General features: G+C 41.8%; 1 long non-coding RNA gene across 1 annotated transcript in view; it reads left to right on the forward strand.

Moving 5' to 3' along the window:
- The window catches only part of LOC123586752, a 38,238-nt gene extending 24,471 nt beyond the window's left edge, over positions 1-13,767 (forward strand). Inside the window, exons 2-3 of the long non-coding RNA XR_006706923.1 lie at positions 798-880; positions 13,468-13,767. This is a non-coding gene — a long non-coding RNA (uncharacterized LOC123586752). The remainder of the gene's footprint in view (positions 1-797; positions 881-13,467) is intronic.
- Positions 13,768-14,145: the final 378 nt, after the last annotated feature.

The raw sequence follows: 14,145 nt of genomic DNA on the forward strand, positions 1-14,145 counted from the left end.
TTTTTTTACATTTATTTATTTTTGAGAGACAGAGAGAGACAGTGTGAGCAGGGGAGGGGCAGAGAGAGAGAGTGAGACACAGAATCAGAAGCAGGCTCCAGGCTCCGAGCTGTCAGCACAGAGCCCGATGCGGGGCTTGAAACCATGAACCGTGAAATCATGACCTGAGCTGAAGTAGACGCTTAACCAACTGAGCCACTCAGGCGTCCCTGAATAGATGTGTTTTTGATACTATTTTGGTAACTTCTATAGTGCTGTCCACATAGTAGATTCTCACTAAACACTTAAGAACTTCCCAGCTGAATAACCTGTAGAGTTATACTATTCATACTTCTAGTAGGCCTATGTGGCCTTATGCTTACTCAGTATACTATCACTGTTAGATTTTAACCTATGTCAGGAAGAGATCAAAACTACTATATATAACATGGTCTTATATTTTCTTGTTCAAACATATCTGTGTGGCAACAACCATCGAAGTCTTTTGCAAACGTAACATAACAGCCACGAGAACAGTTTTGAGTGTGTGTTCAGCTTTCAAGAAGAACATAGTTTATTTCTATGTCTACTAAAATGACAGTGTCATCACTCAAAATGCAAAGCATCGATGAGGAGAATTTTCATTACTTAATTCTGACAGACAAGAAAATGTGGTTAGTGATTTATAATTAATGGGAATTGAGACAGTGTCTTGTCATCCCTGAGTTAGCATTAGTAGAGTAAAGGAGAGCAGGCACATGTTTCCTAAATGGGATCAGTTCTTTCATTTAATATTTGCGTGCTTTTTTATGTACTAGGAACTACCGAGTTGCTGGAGATGCTGTTTTGGACAAGATAGAAAAGCGAGCCCCTGGTCCTCATGGAGCCCACATCCTTACAGGTGAGACAGTGGCTACCTGGGCTAGAGGAATCCATGATATCCTGCAATAAGGGACATTTAAGTGAGAACACAAATTTAAAATTTCAGAAAAAAAAAAAAGAGATCTGATGACATTGTCAGAAATTCACAACGAGAGCATAAATCAAGAGCATTAGGCTTTGTGTATATAAATGCTAAGGGATTCCTACATGCTGGGCACTTTGCTGAGTGTTTTATATTCATTAGCTCATTTACACTTTACAACAGAGCTCTACAGTATGTCTGGTAATCTATACTTTGCAGATGAAAAAAGGCTGTGAAAGGCTGAGTAATTCACCCAAATAACAGCCAATAAGTGGAAGAGCCAGGACTGGAAGTGAATCCGTCTGTCCCCAGCTGTGGTCAGGAGCAGTATGCAGACAGGGAGGCATGTAAACAAGTAAATGCCTCCATCTCAGAATTAGTCTGTTGAGCTCAGAATCTGAAGAGGACACGTATAAAACTAGAAGGGGTAAGAAATTAAGGACCAATATCTAGAAGAGGCATAGACTTTTAAAGGCATCCTGACCTGAAAATCCTCTAAGAAAGACTAATAAATAGAATAACCTGAAGTTTATGGCAAAGGTTAGAATGTTCAGGTACCACTAGAATGTCACTTCTCTAGAGAGTAGGCTTGATGAGGGCAGGGATTTAATCAGTGCTGTGTCCACCTAGAATGGGGCCAGGGTGCAGCAGGCATACAGAGTCAGCCGTGCAATCCAGCTTCAACACAGCCCCCAGAACCAGGAGTTCTTTCCTGATGGCCTGTGGTCCAGATGGAGAAATGTGATTCGACAACTAAAATGACAGTGATTAGATTAATGCATTTATATAAAAATGGATGAAGTTCTCAAGATTTGTCCCATCGGGACCTCTTAGCCTTCCAATCGTCAATTTTTCACAAGTGTTTTCCATAAAGAAACACAGAAATTCGTGGCAGCTTCTTGCTTACCCTGGAATTTAGTGTATAGAACATAGGTTGAGATGAGAGGTTAAGGGCACTGTTAGGCTTTGTATATCCCTCCACTCTCCGGCTGCTTATAAAGAATCATTTGCAGGGGCGCCTGCGTGGCTCAGTCGGTTAAGCATCTGACTTCGGCTCAGGTCATGATCTCATGGTTTGTGAGTTTGAGCCCCGCGTCGGGCTCTGTGCTGACAGCTCAGAGCCTGGAGCCTGCTTTGGGTTCTGTGTCTCCCTCTCTCTCTCTGGCCCTCCCCCGCTCACGATCTGGCTCTCTCTGTCTATCAAAAATAAATAAACGTTGGAAAAAAATTTTTTTAAAAAGAATCATTTGCTGCAATGGGATAAAAATATAGAAGGCATGCTTATAAAATATGTGGGTGACCCACTCGAGAGACAGATGAACCTGATATTATGTTGAATAAATGAGGAATCAAAACAATCATGATAGCCAAGCAGATTGGCTTGAAACCAACAAAGATTTTTGAAAATAGAAGATGGAGAAAATGTATTTTGATGGTATATTATTATGTAAAATATCTTTGGGATTTAGTTGACTATAAACTGCTTAAGAGCCTATTAATAGGGACTGGCTGTTTAAATTAATATATATGTATATATTTTAACTAAAAAAAGCAAAAGAGATAGATCGGTGTAGGTAATAGACTCATTATACTAGATGCCAGAAGGATCGCATTCTTGGTATTGTTTCCCTGTCAAGGTGTTCTGCTTGAGAGGAACATTTACACACCAAAAGGACATAAACCCTAGCCTGTATGGGAGTCTAGCTGTAGGTTAGGCCTTTGTCCTCTCTTACCTGGATTATTCCAATTTATTTTAAGTTTATTTATTTATTTTGAGAGAGAGCAAGTAGGATAGGGGCAGAGAGGAAGGGGAGAGAGAGAATCCCAAGTAGGCTCTGTACTATCAGCACAGAGTCTGATTCAGGGTTTGAACTCATGAACTGTGAGATCATGACCTGAGCCTAAATCAAGAGTCAGATGCTTAACCGACTGAGCCACCCAGGTGTCCCTAGATTATTCCAGTCTTATTCCCATTTCCCTGTCTAAAGTTTTGCTTTCTTCAATCCATTAAAAAAAAAAAAAAAAAAAAAAAAAGACTTCATTTTGTTTTAGGTTCACAGCAAAACTGCACAGAAAATATAGAGTTCCCATATACTCCCTTCCCCCACGCAAGTACACCCTCTCCCCCTATCGACATCCTCACTAGAGTAGCACATTTGTTACAAATGATGAAGCAATGCTGACACATTCTTTTCATACAAAGTTCGTAGTTTATGTTAGGGTTCGCTCTTGGTGTTGTACATCCTATGGATTTTGACAAATGGATAATGACAGTGTATCCACCATTATAGTATCATACAGAAAGTTTGTCATACTAAAAATCCTCTGTGCTCCATCTATTCATCTCTCCTTCCTCCCAAGTCCTGGCCACCACTGATCTTTTTACCATCTCCATAAGTTTGCCTTTTCCAGAGCCTTCCATTTTTCACACTGTGGCCAGAGTGTGATCTGAGATGATAACCCTCACTGTCTTCACTGACTTGGCTCTTCATTGTTTTCAGGGTCGAGTATAAACACTATGTTGATCTGGCAGTGAACTAGGTGCTCAGGTTCCTTCCTTCCGTGAAGATTGTTCTGTGTGTGTGTGTAGACTGATCAATAAATTGTGAAACGAATAGATAATAAGAGGAGTTCATGTAGCAGTAAGTGCCACAAAGATGATAAAACAGTAATGGGATAGAGAGAGTGTGCAACATGGGAGACATCTCTGAGGTGGCCAGAAATGGGCTGAAAGTGAATAATGGGGAGTTAGTCAGGAGAAGATCTTGGGGATGAGCCTTGTGGGCACAGGGAACAGCCAAGTGCAAAGGTTCTAGGGAGGTGTCAGTCTGGGCCAATATTCTGGAGAGTGATCTCTAGGAGGGATAGTTTGATGAGAATCTTGAATAGCATCTATGGACGAGGGAAAAGGGACCAGCATTTACTGAGGCTTTTATCTATGTAATTCATTTTAATTTTGAAGAGATTAGAAATTATCCCTTTTTACCAGATGAGAAGAAAAGAAGTTCCTAGAAGTTAAATAACTTGTCCAGGTTTTCCCAGCCAGCAGCGGTAGAATGGAGTCTGAATTGTTATGTCTGATTTTAGATACACTTCCCACTTTAGGTAATTTTCTTGGTGAAAGAATTCAGGATGTTTATCTGTGCTGAAGAGCTTATCCGTGAATGTCCTTTATTCATTTTTTATTTGCATAGTAGTTATCTCTTTCTATATGTGTGATATCATTCTGCTTAAGAAAGTAAACTACAAGGAGTCATGAACCATTTCAATCTTACATTCCCCACTGTACTTAGTCATGTTTAAATATAAACCCATCAGGATTGAGTTTCAGTGATAAATAAAGGAGTTAATGTGCCTCTCAGCAGAACCTCCCTTATGATAAGGGCACAGTGTAGGAGTTGAGAGATAATGGCTCATTATATGTAATCCTAGAGTTTATATTCCAGTTTTCCTTGTTGATGATGCCAAGGAATGTAGCAGTATATGCCAAACAGAACAGAGCACTTACATTTGAAAAAAGAGATTTCCATTTTCCTTAGGGAAAATGACCCCACTTACATTTTTTAAATGAAAAAAAAAAAAAAACAAACAAACATAGGATATACTGAGATATGGTGGTTCAACTGTAAGATATACAGACATGGTGGTCTGTCAGTTTATCCCAATATAAAAGCACACAAAAAAGGATGTGCTAAAGACTACCCCACCTCATAAACTTCTGATATTGCGATCACCGTGGCAAGGGAAGAATTAAAAATCAAAGTTGGGGGGCGCCTGGGTGGCTCAGTCGGTTGAGCAACCGACTTCGGCTGAGGTCATGATCTCACGGTCCATGAGTTCGAGCCCCGCATCGGGCTCTGTGCTGACAGCTCAGAGCCTGGAGCCTGTTCGGATTCTGTGTCTCCCTCTCTCTCTGCCCCTCCCCTGTTCATGTTCTGTCTCTCTCTGTCTCAAAAATAAATAAACGTTAAAAAATAATAATTAAAAAAAATAAAAAATAAAAAAAATCAAAGTTGGAATCTCCAACATTTCCCTTCCCTCAAGAAAATCCTCTATGGAGCTCCCTCATTTGGTAACAATAATTAATATTACCGTTGAGATCCGTGGCTCGAAAATATACTTGGCGCTTGTATGAAAGCTCCAGGTTTCCATCTCTTTAAGTAAAGAATACAGCATCTCTTTCTGGTGGGCAGGAATAATTTAGAATTGTTCTGTATTACATTTCATTATGGATGATCGGTTTCTGCCTGAGCAGAAGTATCCTGGCTTCCTGTAGAAGTGTCAAGGTAGACTGGGCAGGGGAGGGCAGAAATTTTGACTGTGCATTGGGGAGGTGAGCTTTCTGCATTGAAAGTTTGGTGGCTAGCTTGTGGACTGTGTTATGAGAACATATCATTAAAGGAGCCACAGAAAAAGTACTGTAGGAAAAAGAGCGGTAAAGATTTAAAAGTTAGCCGAGACAGTAGGAAGGCTACAAGGCAAAAGGGCAAGACAGGAAATAGCTCAGGCAGCATGGAGGTGTAGACAGGACAGGGAGGATAAAATATGTAAGCCAAGTGCAAGAAGCCGAGTCAAGGGGGTCAAATAGCTATGGAAACTGGTTAGAATCCCCATCAGGATCCTGAAAACAAAGCCAAGAGCAATGCACCGGGGAGCTGGGAGAGGGAGGTGGGAGAGAGACTGAAGTCCTGTCAGCAGATGGGAAGTAATGGAAGCACAGGTCAGAGCAGCCTCCAGAATGGAATTGCAGAGCCGGCAACGGAGGGTAAGAGCGAGGTGTGCAACCAATTTCAGATTTCTTGTCTCGGAACCTGTTTTGTTCTTGCAAGCAGATCTAGCAACAGAAGCAAACATTTCAATGTAACAATGTGGTTTCAAAGGGCAAGCCTCAAAAAACAAATGGAAGCTTGGCTGTTTCAAAATAGGTCACCCTGTGAACGGTCAGTTTAGCTCTAGCTTATGACCTACCTTGAATTTTTCTGTTTTTTTTTTTCCCCTTGCCTTTAGCAAGGCCTTTTGCATTTTGTCACGTGGTGTATTGTGAGGCTGCAAAGTGCACCGGAGAGCAGACTTTTGATTTGAGTGCTGTAGCTTTTGTTACTTAAAGTAAAGTACCAAGGCATTATTAGTTAGTCAGATTGATAGATCGACTGAATGTTCCAAGAATTGGGAGAGGGGGTGAGGTGGGAAGTGGTTCGCGCTTCGGAGCTGATTGCTCTCAAATAGTTATTTCTTTTCTAGAGGGTTTTTTCCCCCCTCTGTGGTAATAACCACAAAACATGCAATCTGTTGGTATCTCATTTCATTACATTGCAGATTTTAAGTGCTCCTGTACTCTCATCTATAAATCACTTATGCTTTTGTATGACATTTACTGTTTCAAATTCAACATAAGTTGCTGCCTGACAGCGTAATTGACAAGCCCACATTATCCTGGCAAATGACTGCAATAGATACTGGCGGCCCCGCTCTGCCATTCCCATGCCCGCGTGTTGCCAATCGCTCAGCTGCTTTGACAGGGAGGTTCCACAAACAACGGCAGCAATCACCATTGTTCATATCCAGAAACAAACTTAGGGAGTTTCTCCTGTTTGTTCTCGAATAGGCCAAATGCCAATCTGGTGAAAGTAACTTGGCATCTTATTTAACAAGGGGAAAATGATTGTGTGGGACAGATGGGATTTTATTTCAGCAAGACTGGGTTTCATGCTGTTTCGTGGAGCTTTGGATGCATATATTTTGTCGTGTCCAGATGCACCTTCCCTCTTGTTTTTCCACCTTTCCTTACACATGGCGTCACACCCAGAGGTGTGCCTTCCCCTCCAGAGCTGGATTCTGCGTTTCCGTGATGGTTTGAGGGTCATTCATTGTGACCCCAGGAGGGGCTGGGGTAGAAGGGTAATAACTATTTTTTCTTCCAAAGAATACAACCTTAGGTTTAGAGGATTTCCAAACATTCTCTTCTTTTCCGGCTATTGCAGGATAACAAAGTGTTCTTTTAATAACCAGTGCTAGAGTTGCTCTTATGGAGATACTTGCTAAAAGAGAGAGAGAGATACTTGTTATGTCTGAGGATAATACCACGGAGGCTACTTTAGAGGAGGAAGGGAAAGTTTTAAGGTTTTGATCTGGAGAGTGTGTAACAACAAAATGGTGAACAATGAAATGGCTCTGCCAGAAGAAGTAAGAGCAACTTGAGGAAGAAGAGGAGGTCAGAGATGAGCAGGAGGGAGGTCACAATATGATGAGCTCTTCTCGGGAAGGAGACCTGAGAGAAAAGTAGGTGGAAAAGCAGTCAAAATGCTCCAAGCATCGAATTTACTATTTGACTTTATTGGCAACGATGTGCCGTAGACTCTTCCCATTGCTTGAAATTTATACTTAAAATCTGCTCCATATGCCACCTTCTGTCGGTGGCATTTGGGGGCGCGAACAGATCGGAGGTAATGCCCAACATGAGGTGATACAGTGTGCAAAAAGTGCTCCTGGTACTGTGTGGCAAGATGTTCCAAACATGGGATGGATTGAGACAATACAGAAAGTTTGAGCCGGATGTGACTGAGTGAGAAATAAGCATGTCCGTAGAGAGACGGTAGGGCCACGGGCTTTCCTGAAGCAAGACGAATAGGTGTTCCAATTATTCCATTTGAACACATGGGCAAAGTTATCTTGGTTGACATCTCTGCTTTTCTCCTTGACCCATTGTCATCTACTGTGGTTGAGTTCACATAACAACCCCAGTGCTATTTAATCTTTGTTATGGTTCCAACGCATGTGGGGGCAGAGGATACATGAGCACAGGGGTGGGGGAGCTGTTAGTAGGGAGGCCAGGTGAAGAGTAAATCTGGGTGTGCCTGGTAAACTGGGCTGGCAAAGTCTGTTTACCTGAAGGACTAAGCTGCCTCCCGGGGGGTCTGGCTTTCTCCTCATAAAAAAGACTCGGACAGGGGCTCCTGGGTGGCTCAGTCGGTTAAGCATTTGATTTCAGCTCAGGTCATGATCTCACGGCTCCTGGGTGTGAGCCGCGTGTTGGGCTCTGTGCTGACAGCTCAGAGCCTGGAGCCTCCTTCGGATTCTGTGTCTCCCTCTCTCTCTGCTCCTCCCCTGCTTATGCTCTCTTTCTCAAAAATAAATAAACATTAGAAAAAAAGAAAAAAGAAAGGACTGAGACAAAGTGAATCCAGCAACAGATCCTCAGAGCTGAGGCAAGAGGGGCATTTCAGTGTGTAGTCACATGCCCTGTTTCCCGGGAGCTCCTATCTAGTCTCCAGGAAGAGAGAGGCACTTGTGAGTAAACACATACATTCTAAAAGGTATTAGGGATCAAGGCCAGCTGCTTGGGTAACTCGGAAAAGAATGTAGCATTCAAAGTCAGAGAAAGACGTCCTACTGCCTTCACCTGAGAACCCCACACAGAGGCTCTGTGAGGCTTTCAGGGCATTTGTTTTCATGCACATAATGTTTTTGTATTCTTCTTCCTGTTTCTCCCTAACCAACCTGAGCACCTGTAAGATAGAGCTTAGAGATTGCATAAAGCCTTGCTAAATGCCAGAAGGCAAGGCATAACCTTTCCACACTGACCCTCCTGCTATAACAACAGTGAAGTTTTCTCTTTTCTCATCTATGTTCTTGGTAGTCCTACTGGTGGAACCTGGGCACGTGGCTGAAGAATTCAATGCTGTCTTTGAGAACTTACTACCTATGTCTCCTGAAGTCCACAGGCCTCTCCCTTCTCTAAGACCCAGACATCGTTATTTTCCTGCTGTACCCACATCTACCACCGGATCTGCACTGAACCTTCTTTTGTGGGTCCTGCCTGACAGCAAGCTTCCCCATTTTAAGCCCTTTGCAGCTTAAGTTGAAGCTATTTACTGTGTCACTGGGCCCTCTGGGTTCTGCTCACCTATCATACCTCCAATGAGTCTTTCTTCTGGTTTGGGGCTCTGGACAATGGATTTTACTCTCCTACGGAGATCACACTTCTGTTGTGTCTCCTACTCTCCGCCCCCCCCCCCCCGCTGCCCCCCCGCCTTTCCCATTCTCCCTCTAATGTCCTTTTTGTCTTAGTCTTGATCTTAACATGATTCTGGTAGATGAGTTCTATTTTAATCAAGAAGTATTTTGAGTCTTGGTTACCTATTCTGGACGGACTCCTTTTGTGTTTTGTCAAGCCTCATCTTGGAACTCTTAATAGAACTAAAATTAATGTTTAGTTCCCCCAAATCTTGATCTTCATGTTCTTTTGCCTTCCAAAACAACTGGCCTGATGTTGCCATTTCTCCATGAGGAGGCTGCAGTCAAAAGCTGGACCCCAGAGAATCCCACCTGCTTTGCTCAAGGACAATAATCCATTTAAGCTCAATACATGTTTGTTGGCAAAGTAATTAAAATCAAGCTATGGAAAAATAATTAATGGCATAAAAATACTCATTATATATTATTAGATTAAAATAAAGTAGCTTACAAAGGTAGATGTAGAGTATATGCATAAATAGAAAACAAAGGTATACATATACAGTACCAAGATTTTAACAGTGGCTCTCTGATTAAGAGAATCATGATCAATTTTTATTTTCTTCTTTTGGCTAATATATTGTTTAGAGTTCCCATATTGAAGTATTATTTTTATTAAAGGAAGAAAAGCTTTTATATAAGCAGTAACATCCAAACATGCCTAAAACTCCACATTTACATTTATCACATCTTGCTTTATGTTTCCTTGCTTAACTCACAGTCACTTCTTGGAGAAAGGCAGTTCTTGTGATGTCAAAATTCAGGCATACCACGTTAAAGGGGCATTGGCCATTTCCCAAATGACTTGTGGGGTGACCTGAACCAGTAGGGTTGGGGAAGTGAGATAAAGGGGTTGATGTGATTTTAGAGGGTCAGAACCTAATCTAGGGAGTAGGAAACTGACCTAAAAGGGAGAGACATTTGCAGAAACCACCAGACTTATTTTTTTCTAAGGAAATGGCACTTATTTTAAGCACCTAACCCACATTGATTAAGCGTGCACTGAGTACTAGGAACTATTTGGGTGTCTGGTCCCTCCCTGTTGTTCTGAAACTTACATTTCAGCGGAATAGACAGGATGTGCAAGAACATAGTAATAAGCGCTATGAAGAAAATAGGGGATCTCTGAGCTAGGAAGTCAGGAAGAAACTTAGTGAGTGACATTTGAGAAGTGACACAAATGATGTGAAAGAATAAGGCATGTGAAGATCTCAGAGAAGATTGTTTCAGGAAGGAACACTGCAAGTGCAAAGGTCCTGAGGCATGAATTAGTTTCACCTGTTAGAGGGAAAGCAGAAAGGCTGGTCCATTGAGCAGGTGGCAGAATGGTAGGAGGTTAGAGAGGGAAGTAGGCAGGGACTGGCTCAGGAAATGCCTGATAGGTCTTGCCGAGTAGTTTGCTTTTTTTCCCCCTAAATGTGATGGGTAGCAATGGGATGGCTTTATGCAAAGGAGTGATAAACCGACTTACGTCTACAGAAAAAAGGTTAGTCTGACTGCTGTGATTACTATCCTATTTTCTAACTTGCCAAAACTTCCTAGACTTAGGGAAGAGAAGAGCCAAAGAAAGTCTCTATCATTCTGTGGAAACTCTACCTACCTGTACTCAGCTATGAGAAATTTAAATTTTTATCCACCCTGTCTAGGGATTTTCTTACCTGAGGTAAGGTGGTTCTACAAAGCTAGGCTCTGCCTGAGCAATTTCAGGAATGGAATCTCTCTCTCTCTCTCTCTCTCTCTCTCTTTTTATTAAAAAAATTTTTTTTAATGTTTATCTTTTTTATTTTTGAGACAGAGAAAGAGCATGAACGGGGGAGGGTCAGAGAGAGGGTGACACAGAATCTGAAGCAGGCTGCAGGCCCTGAGCTGTCAGCACAGAGCTGGACACGGGGCTCGAACCCACGAACTGTGAGATCGTGACCTGAGCCGAAGTCGGATGCTCAACCGACTGAGCCACCCAGGTGCCCCATCTCTTCCCCCCCGCCCCCCGAGTGGTATGTGACAGTCAGTGTGTAAAAGTACCTCTGAGGATGCTCTATGGATTTTTTTCCCACTTGATCATAGTTTAAGACTCAGTATATAACAATATCATCGTAAGGGAAAAAAACAGATCTATTGGGAGGAAGTTATTGCAAAACTATACAACACTTGTGCCTGGGTGGTTCAGTCGGTTAAGCATCTGATTCCAGATTTCAGCTCAGGTCTTGATCTCAGGGTCATGAGTTCAAGTCTGTTGAACCAGGCTCCACACAGGCTGTGAAGCCTACTTGAAAAGAAAAAAGAAAGAAAAGAAAAGAAAAGAAGAAGAAAAGAACTATACCACAGAGTTGGGTAATAAAACAGTCTCTATTTTCATAAATTCATTAGTGAGTTTCAGGCTTCTCAGAAAGAAAGTACACAGATTTGAGGGGAACTAGATTCTAGGAAGTATACTGTTATTATCTCTATTTTATTATTTTTTTTTAAGTTTATTTATGTTGAGAGAGACAGAGATAGTGTGAGTGGGAGAGGGGCAGAGAGAGGGGCGGGAGATAGAGAATTCCTAGCAGGTTCTGAACTGTCAGCATGGAGCTCAACTTGGAGTTCAGACTCAGGAAACTGTGAGATCATGACCTGAGGCCATACCAAGAGTTGGACGCTCAACCCACTGAGCCACCCAGGCGCCCTTGCCTGAATTTTTCAATTTGTTTTCCTTATGAATAAGATCAAGTATTCATAATTGAGCTATTAGCATCTTATATTAGCTAGTTACCTTAATAAGTTAGTCTTGTGGTGAGCCTGAGTAGCTCAGTTGGTTGGGCGTCTGACTGCAGCTCAGGTCATGATCTCACAGGGTTCAAGCCCCACGTCAGGCTCTGTGCTGACAGCTCAGAGCCTGGAGCCTGATTCAGATTCTGTGTCTCCCTCTCTCTCTGCCCCTCCCCCATTTGTGCTCTGTCTCTCAAGAATAAATTAACAAATTAAGAAAAATAAAAATAAAAATAAACTAGTCTTGTAATACCTTTACCCTGGTGTCTAATCCTTAGACATTAAGGAAAAAGGTTTAATATATATATAAATATTTATATATATAGAAAAAATGATAGCTTAAGCAGGCTATGCTGCAATTTGGGGTTGCTCTTTTTGCATAAAGAATAAAATGAGTCTAGGGAATATTATTCCACTGCCCTTAGAGGTTTATTAAATACCAATTTAAAGATCTGTGACATCTTTAGGAAGTTAAATCTGGTTGTAAAACTTCCCACTCCCACTTTGCTATGTGAGGTTTAGAACAAAAGCAGCTGACTCTTCTCATCCTTTATATATCAGGGTTTACTCATCTAGATCAGGATGGGCAAATAGATTTCATTTCACGTTCCAGCCCTTATCCACAGGTTGTGGTTGCTGCAAATGATATATTGCAGAGGACTCTGTGTCTTTGTCCCTGATCCATGGGAGAGAGTACAGGGCTGTGTGAATAACATCCCCCAGCAGCTGAGGAGTCAAGTGGGAGGTGTGGTGCTATGCATTTGCTAGCCCTGACTTAGATCTTACTGAAAATGTGTGTTCTCAGGTTGTGTGCAACTGTGAGTAGATTGCTATTAGGACCATTGCTTGCATTTTAGAAACTAGCCATGGCAATGTGGTGTAGTCCGAGAAACATTGCAGTGACAAATTGAAAACCTTTATTCCAATGTTGAACTAAAGCAGTGATTATAGGCATTCTTTGTCCTGATTTAAAAAAAATTTTTTTTTTTTGTTTTTACATCTGCTGTGGGCTTTTTAAGGTGCTGTGGTAGGCAGAATAATGTCCAATCCTGCCCTCCTCCCCTCCTTCCTCCAAGATGTCTACATCCTAATTCCTGGAACCTGTGAATATGTTAGGTTACAATGCAAGGGAAATTAAGTTTGATAGTCAGATGACCTTGAGATGAGGAAATTATCCTGGATTATCTGGATAGGCTCACTAAAATCACAGGATCCTTGTCAGAAGAAGAGGGAGGCAGAAGAGACAACAAGAAAGAAGGCAGCATAAGAAAGACTCCTAGGCTCTGTTGCTGGATTTAAAAATGGAGGAAGGGGCCAGGAGCAAGGAACGTGGGTGGCCTCAAAAAACTGAAAAAGGCAAGGAAAGAAAGTCTCCCCTAGAGCATCCAGAAGGAACAGATCTGCTGACATCTTGAATCTAACCCAGTGAGACCCATAGCAGACTTCCGACTGTAAGGTAATAAATTTCTGTTGTTCATGCCACTAGATTTGTGGTAATTTGTTACAGTAGCAAAAGGAAATGGACACAGGCACCCTTTTACAGATCAAGGAAGCTACTTTCAAGTCTTAGTTCATTAATTTAAAAACTGGGTTGGTAGTGACTTTTGTCAGGTGTATTTTATTCTTCATGTATTTTGTTCCTTCTAATCGAATGTGAAAGGCAGGCCCTGGTGCTATCAGCTAGGTCTTTGTGTTTCCATGAGCTGCTCAAGAATTCCCAGCTTGACCTTGGTGTTCTTTGGGTCTGTTTCAAAATTTCACAGAATATCAAAATTAGACAGAGTCAGTCTGTGACCATGATGGATCAAGGCAAGATCGAGCCCACCCACAACGATGTCTGAATAAAAAACATGAACATGGTCCACACCACAAGAAAAGTCACGTCCTGGCTGAGCAAGTGACCACAGCTTTTGCTTTTCCCTCTCTTTCTTTTCTTCTTCTCTCTCTTTTTAATACCAGTTGCATCATTAGCCTCAGTATAGTCTTTCCTCATACTAGATAAAATTTAAGGTATCCATTCATAGAAATACCCCTGCTTACTGACCCCATCCAATCTAAAACAAAGCACGGCTGCCGTAAATTCTCCTCAAAATCACCTAACATAAACCTAAATCCTGTTAGTTCTTTCTAATATCTTCTTACTGAGATGCCCATCAATTTCCCATTGGTTGTTTTATTTATTGCTGCAATGAGTAATAAACCCAATCTGTCCAATTAGATGTGTGTTCCTGGTAGTCTTTAGCTGGAGGGCATTGACAAAGGTTAGGTTTTGTATTTCATAGGTATACGGTCGTTGTTTTAAAAATTAAGGAGGAAGAGTTATGATGGCAGAGAAGTAGGGGGACCAGGATTTCCCTCAACCCACAACTCGGCAGTATTGAGGTCAGAACACCTGGAACACCCACAAAGTCAGTCTGCAGAGTGACAGAAAAATGTCCACA

The sequence above is a fragment of the Leopardus geoffroyi genome, chromosome C3 (genome assembly GCF_018350155.1).
Source record: "Leopardus geoffroyi isolate Oge1 chromosome C3, O.geoffroyi_Oge1_pat1.0, whole genome shotgun sequence".
Classification (NCBI taxonomy): Eukaryota; Metazoa; Chordata; class Mammalia; order Carnivora; family Felidae; genus Leopardus; species Leopardus geoffroyi.